This window comes from Schistocerca cancellata, chromosome 6 (genome assembly GCF_023864275.1).
Source record: "Schistocerca cancellata isolate TAMUIC-IGC-003103 chromosome 6, iqSchCanc2.1, whole genome shotgun sequence".
Lineage (NCBI taxonomy): Eukaryota > Metazoa > Arthropoda > Insecta > Orthoptera > Acrididae > Schistocerca > Schistocerca cancellata.
The window spans coordinates 570314978-570322870 of NC_064631.1; the positions used below are offsets into that span (position 1 = coordinate 570314978).

The 7893-nt window shown below is 42.8% G+C and overlaps 1 pseudogene; it reads left to right on the forward strand.

The window, feature by feature from the left end:
• Nucleotides 1-2099: 2099 nt before the first annotated feature.
• Nucleotides 2100-2217, forward strand: LOC126089635 (5S ribosomal RNA; annotated as a pseudogene).
• The last annotated feature ends 5676 nt before the right edge of the window (nt 2218-7893 follow it).

Consider the following 7893-nt stretch of genomic DNA (forward strand, 5'->3'; position numbering starts at 1 on the left):
ATATCAGGACTAATGGTTCATAAACTTAGTTTACCCGTGAGACAAAGCATGTGCAGCTAGCATCACTGGCACCTATCTTGGGGTGGTTTAGTGAAAGAAAAATTATTGTCTCACGAAGAAATTAGTGGTTCTTCCGTTCTCAGTATAAGCAGCGAGAACGGCAAACCATAACGATCAAAATGCTTCTGAAAATGGAAGCAGGTGAAAATAGTATCAACTTTGACATTATGAACTGATCTATTACGAAGAGAACGAGAACAAAAATTAAAGTATTTTGAAGTAGATTAGGTGGGAGGAGACTGAAGAGTCCTTTAAAGGAACGCTTCTCGACACGTTTGCAGATTATTTACAGAAGCCTCAGTAAAGGTAAATAAGGACGGCAGCATGAGGGTTTCCACTTAGCTCCGCCCGAATACGAATCCCCTCTCCAAATCAAACAACTATTACGTAGAGATGTAGGTATAAAATAAGCTAGGTGTGAAAAAATTAACAAGTGTGACACAGTGAATCAAATAAAGACTTGTATTTGAAGAAGATTTAGGAAGAAAGAAGATTATGGTTGCACGTCCCATCCATGATACGGTCATTGGAAAGGGGTAGAATCTCAGATTAAACAAGAGCAGGGAAGGAAATCAGACACACCGTTTTCTAGAAAATCATCTCAGTATTGCATTATGCGATCTAGCATAACGTAGGAACACTTAAATCTGGATAACCGAATGGGATTATGAACCGCTGTCCTCCCAAATACCTGCTAACTGTACTAACAGCTGCGACATGTTAAAGCGTTTGAATATTTGCCCAAGATGCGCAATGATAGTACTGAATTCTCGTCAGCAAAAGATAGTCTGTTCACATCCTTGGCACTAACCTGAAATCCTACTTTAACAAAAATACAATAAATCTGATTTCTATTATGTGCCCGAAACCTCAGCTCGTGGTCTCGCGGTAGCGTTCTCGTTTCCCGAACACGTGGTCTCGGTTTCGATTCCCGGCGGGGTCAGGGATTTTCACCTTCCTCGAGATGACTGGGAGTTATTGTGTTGTCTTCTTGATCATCATTCATCCCCATTACGGCCGGAGGAAGGCAATGGCAAACCACCTCCACTAGGACCTTGCCTAGTACGGCGGTGCGGGTCTCCCACAATGTCCCCGACGCTCTGTTATGTAGTATCGGAATTCATCATTATGATTATATTTCCAAGACTCTCCTACGTGTATACGTACTTCAAACAACATATTAGTGGTTATTGTTTTTTTTTATATTGCCAGGAGTCACTGACTACTCTTCCTCTGCCATTTCCGCATTCAGAAGGAACGGGGCTACAATCTGTGTACGACAAAGAAGTGCATAATCACGGCTTACGTTGTAAAACAGTGTGTCGCGGAGTTTTCAAGACAAACTGGGACCACAAATGTCCAGCATAGCAGATTCGCAAAATACTAGCTTGGTGTTTGAGAAGTCAATAGATGAACGACTGAGTTGATACTTTACAAGTTTACAAACAAAATATCAGCTAGCGCGCGCCCTTACCACGTTCTAAAGAAGCGCACCATATGGCGCCAATGATAGCAACCTTCATACGCGGTGCTGTGTGAAGTACCCTCTCCTACACACTTCCCAGCGGTTTGCAGAGAACAGATATAGATCGAATTCTCTCTGACAAATAGTTCTTATAAATGATGTGAGGGACGACCTTCGTGCATTGTAACTTTGTTAACCACTGACGATAACATTGATGATACCGTTGAGGTAACAGGCATCAACAATGTTTCTGCAAATAGAATTGTTTCGCTCCGAAGTTTTCGATTACACAAATTCAATAATATATTTCATCATTCGACAAGAAATTATGGTGTATAAATGCAACTAAAGCTAGTGGCATTTTGTTGATTGCTTGGTGATTGAATGGTGTACCACCTCGTCGTATATGCATCTCTCGAGAAAATAGACCACGCCGAAATAACAATAAGCACTCACAAACTGATAGCCTTACTCGAGAGCAAGCCACAATACTGCAAGAAAATCGGTGTAGTGAGATATGGAACGTTAATAGAACGCGTGCCGATCAGCAACATTTGCTGCTAAACTTTGTCACGGCAACGGCCTTGCCGCAGTAGATACACCGGTTCCCGTCAGATCACCGAAGTTAAGCGCTGTCGGGCGCGGCCGGCACTTGGATGGGTGACCATCCGGGCCGCCATGCGTTGTTGCCACTTTTAGGGTTGCACTCAGCCTCGTGATGCCAATTGAGAAGCTACTCGACCGAATAGTAGCGGTTCCTGACCATCATAACGACCGGGAGAGCGGTGCTAACCTCACACCGCTCCTATCTGCATCCTCAGCTGAGGATGACACGACGGTCGGATGGTCCCGATGGGCCACTTTTGGCCTGAAGACGGAGTGCTTTAAACATTGTAACAAGGGAACGATTCAATCCGACATGTCGAAACCTGCCCTCAAATTTTTTTATACAGGATGAATACACTGAAAGAATCACAATGTCAACATTTTGGCTGCTAAGAAGTGCATAATCAATTAAAAGTGTATTTAAAAAAAGTTGAAAATTGCCAAATTACGAACTTTACCTCGAGTTTACGTGGAAAGATGTCGTTAATAGGTAACAATATACAGAAGTTCGTAGGTGACGTGAAGACGAAGCTTCTCGTTTTCCCCCAGAATGCTGTGTATAAAGCCAATTGGTCGGGTCTCATGCAAAAACTGCGTGTAAACCGGTCTTTATTCTTTCGAGCGCAACGACAGTCAGGAACCGTGCGACCGCTACGTTCGCAGGTTCGAATCCTGCCTCGGACATGGATGTGTGTGATGTCCTCAGGTTAGTTAGGTTTAGGTAGTTCTAAGTTCTCGGGGACTGATGCCCTCAGAAGTTAAGTCCCATAGTGCTCAGAGCTATTTGAACCATTTTTTTTTTCGAGCGGTAAATAGACAGATTCGTTTGCGCGGTCAGTGAATGCTATGACACATTCGTATACAACATTACCAGTGGTAAGTATCAGTGGATTACTTTTTCCGCAGCTTTACATCTGTCTTAGAAACTTCAAGGCGAATTAGGACAAAAATTGAACAAAAGAACTGTTTACTTTCGAAAATCTTGTAATGGATGTAGAAAAATCTGTGAAAATTGGAGAGGATTATTTTCATTGTTACATCTTCTTACCAGTTGCAGAAAATAATTCATTGCTTTTGACGGACTCTTGGCCTAGATAGAACGACACCTGGAACTAATAGCGTGATTCAACGAAAGCATTTTTCAGAAAATTGTCGGACAATATAATTTGCGTTAGCTCTTTGTCATTTCAGGTTTATCAGCAGAACAGTATTGTTTAACTTCAGTCATATCTTCATTGGCAGCGTGGATCACCACATTTTACGAATTTCATCAAGTATGCCTGGTACGCAGCACAATACGCAGAACAACGGCCAACGACCGTTTCGTAATCCATTCCAGTTCTGTCTAAACAAAACTAGTAATTACTGTGAAGTGTCTGAAGGCATTAATTATTTTTATCAGGTGTGCATGGTGTAAGGAAAATGTTTGTTTTCGCCATCCAATAAAAACTTCGAACGTTGGTGACGATTGGGGGGAATAAACAAGGAACTGTTTCATTCTTAGTAAAATAAATGTTATTCAAAAGTTCTCATAAGCACTGTGCTACAGGAAATGTTATAATATATTTAATGTCAACAAACTAAGTCCCGATTGATGGAAGCCACCTGTAAAGAAGCATCATACAATCCCTTGATTTTCTTTCTTCTGCAAGTCACTTGCATAACAATTACATCTGCAACAGTTAGCTATAGATATTAACTGCAAGTTTTTCAGAAAATTAATGATTTGAGACATTTTTGCTATGGTTAAGTACTTAAAATTCATGTATGTGCACTTTTGACTTTGCACTACGCATTGCTAAGTTCTCCTGTCACGGCTAAGTCTGTTTATTCGCCGATTCGCTCACTAAGCTGAGGGACGGGGGGGGGGGGGGGGGGGGGCTGTACAAACCTCCGTTATAGGCGTTTCTGAGTAGTGCAAAAATGATTAGCTTTAACATAAAAGAAACACTTGCAGTACGTCTTAGCAGCTAAAATTTTGACAGCGCATTTCTTTCCGTGTATTTTTCTCTGTATGAAAAATTTAGCGGTATGTTTCGACATGTCGGATCGAACAGGACGTGATCCCACCATAACTAGGGCGTGACCTAGTTGCAAGCACTGAATGGCCGAGACCATCGGGTACTGTGAGCAGGTCATGTGCAATGCGTATGCATACGAGACGACCAGCCACGTGTGGGCGCCGGCCGGAGTGGTCGAGCGGTTCTAGGCGCTACAGTCAGGAACCGCGCGACCGCTGCGGTCGCAGGTTCGAATCCTGCCTCGGGCATGGATGTGTGTGATGTCCTTAGGTTAGTTAGGTTTAAGTAGTTCTACGTTCTAGGGGACTGATGTCCTCAGAAGTTAAGTCACGTAGCGCTCAGAGCCATTTGAACCATTTAGACACGGCCGAATATACGAGGGTGGTCCAAAAAATAACAGCAAACTATTGTTTGCGAAGCATATATTTCACTTACACATACAAACAAGAAGTCATTTTTCAACGTAACTACCTTGCTTTTCGATTCAGTTCTCATACCGTTTCACCAAATTTTCTATTCCATTCGAATAAAAGGTTGTCGTCTGTGCCGTAACCGAGAGGTCACCGCCTCTTTAACCTCATCATCACTTTCAAATCGCCGTCCTCTGAGAGAGTCTTGCAGAGGTCCAAACACGTGGTAACTCGAAGAAGCGAGGTCAGTGTTGCAGCGGCCGTGTGGGGGCACGCGGAGAAGAACAATTCTAGACAAAAGTCCTCTGCTACGGCTCTGTATTGCTGGCTTTAGCTTGTTCTCCAACGTGGCACTGAACCGGGTACTGTTCACAGTTTCACCCCTTTGATGACAGTGTTCAAAAATCTGCCCATTTATACCCCAGAAGAGGATGGAAAAAGGGCCTTTCAGGCAGAGCGCTGAGACTTGAATTTCTTCTTGGCCGGAGAAGATGTGTGCAGCCGTTCTGAGGACGTTTTGCTTTCCGGTTCATAGCTGTGCACCCAGGTTCTTTTCCTCTGACAATTCGTGTCAGGAAGCCTTATATAGCGCCAGAAATGATATGGCAGCCTGAAAACGCATCACCTTAATAATAATAGAATGAGCGGATCCGACACTGATACTCGGTTCCGTAGCTGAAGCTTCTACAGAAATACACCGGAACTCACGGATCTTGGCGTCAGCGCGTGCCACATTCTCGCCAGTAACCGCCGAGCTGGGACGACCAGAGAGTTGCTCAACTGTGTCTAACGTACGTCCACTTATCAAGGCATCTACCCCTTCGTACACTCTTCTCTCACTAATGCGGTTATCTCCACACTTTTCTAACATTCTTATATGGATATGTCGAGGTTTTACGCCCTCCGACCATAAAAATCGTATTGCTGCTTGCTGTTTTTCTATTGTGCACACGTACAGGGACGCGGCCATTTTGTTTCAATTGCCTTTCCAATTCAGCTTGTCCGGCATATGCCGGAACTTTCTCAAAGCATGCATCTTCACTTCCCGAAAGTTTCAAATGCCTGACATGTTAATTGCATTTAATACTGATAATTTGCTGTTAATTTTTGAACTGCCGTCTTACATTTTTTGGAAGCCCCGACCGTGTTACCAGCCAACAGACATTTGGAGAAGTGAAGGCTTCGGTGAAAGTAGCGTTTCTGTGTTGAAGGTAAGTCTCTACGTAAACGTGCAGACCTTCCATTCTTTCCACACAGAAATGCGGCTGTCAGCGTCGATAGAAATATGAAATCTTAGACGCTTATGTACGTCCCGTTTCAATAGATTACGATTTCCTTGTTCAGTATTTATTTATTAGAACGGTTTATGCCACATACAAGTCTGTATCGTTGACGCCGTTTTGGCTGTGACATGTGTATGATGAACGTGATGTGCATATGTTACTGCAGGTGATAAGAGGGAAGGGAAAGGCTGAACCCATCATTGGCAAGCTGTAAGCTTTAGAGAGTACTCCCTTTAAGAGGCATTTCCATGCCAAGGTATTTTCTTTCTGGAGTTCGGTAGCACATGTTGTGTGTACAAGACGCAAGAAGACATCACCAGACTTTCAGGAAACTTTCCAATACGCACAGGAAGAAAATATGTTATATGGATATGGGTCCGGAAACGCTTTATTTCCATGTTAAAACTCAGTTCCTATAACACTTAATCATGGAAACAACACAGGGAAAGAAGGTATTAGCACGATATGAAACACTTTCCCAGCATTGGGGCTTCACGAATACTTGAATGAACCGTTCGCAGAATTGTAACGTGCAGGAAAATCAGCTGTTGATAATGTCTGCACATGCTGTGCATGATACGGATGTGGCAGGTTCTCATGTGGGGCCCTCCAGACAGTGATGTGACCAACTTTATTTGTTCCAACAATTTGTCTTGCGCTGATACTAGCGTTTTTGTCAACTGCACGAAGAGATTTCTCCTCCATCTCCAGCTTAGGTGTCCTCGTCCTTCTAGGCCTCCCCCAGTCACTTCCATTGCAGTGTACCGGAAACCAAATCCGTGGTGAACACTAAACAGTTGATACAATGAGGTTAGTCGCAGGACAACACAAGCATTGAAGTGAGTCACATGTAGTATTACCTTCTTTCCACTGGATCAACAAACACTGGCGGTGAACCTAAGAATTACAATTTACTATACACACTAACCAAACGTGACCAAGATGGTGTTTTGAATATTTCTTGTAAGAAAAAGTTTTAATAAATGCTGATACGTTCTGTTTCTGTGGTTTCCCGCGATTAACGTGATTACGAAGAGAAGCAGAAAGTGAGCTCCAACATGGCAATAAGGTGTTTCCGGACCCACGTGCACGTATCACATTTTGTTCCTCTTAGTGTGAGGAATGTTTGCTGAAAGTTTTGCCGTACCTTTCTGTTCCACTCTGTAGATCTTGGTGTTGGAGTTATACAGAATTCTTGTCTTAATCACTTACGGAACCTACATAATTCACTAAGTTCTCTCCCTTCCCTAAATCTTGCTGAGATGCTTTGATAATTAGTGAAAACCTCGTGGTACTTCGTTCCATTCCGTTCCATACTATCAGCTACAGAGAGAGACAGACCGCGTGGTCTTAGGCGTCTTGTTTTCGCGCGGCTGCCCCCATCGGAGGTTCGAGTCCTCCCTCGGGCATGGGTGTGTGTGTTGTCCTTAGCGTAAGTTGGTTTAGGTTAGATTAAGTAGCGTGTAAACTTAGAGACCGATGACCTCAGCAGTTTGGTCCCGTAAGATCTTAAAAAAAATATTAAAAAAAGAGAGGGGCAGTGTCATACACCATTCGGAGATTTAAAACCAAAAACAAAATCAGAAATTCTTCTCTACCATTGGCAAGATAGTCCAACAAGTTGTTACCTACTCATGTTCTTCCATCCCAAAACCCACTCTGTTATGGTAATTCTTGACATTCTTTCTCCATCGGGTTTTTGTGAACTTTTTCCAGAATCGCCAAAACATGTATATGTTATCGGCATTGTGTGAAATTCCGGTATTCTATAGAATGCCAAGGTAATGTATAGAATGCCTGATGGTTTTAGGCAAACTATAAAATACAAGTTCTTTGTGTGAATGTTACACACTTTTTCCAGGCATTTTATATAATTCCTAGGCATTAAGCGGAATGAACAACACCATTTACTCAAGCAAAGTGTTAAAAGAGCACAAGAAGAGAAGTCGTCATTAACTAATAATCATTTGAAACTTAAAGAAAAAAGGATGAAATAGAGCGTAGGATATTACCGGAAATCAACGAAAGCAGGACTGACATTGAAGTAC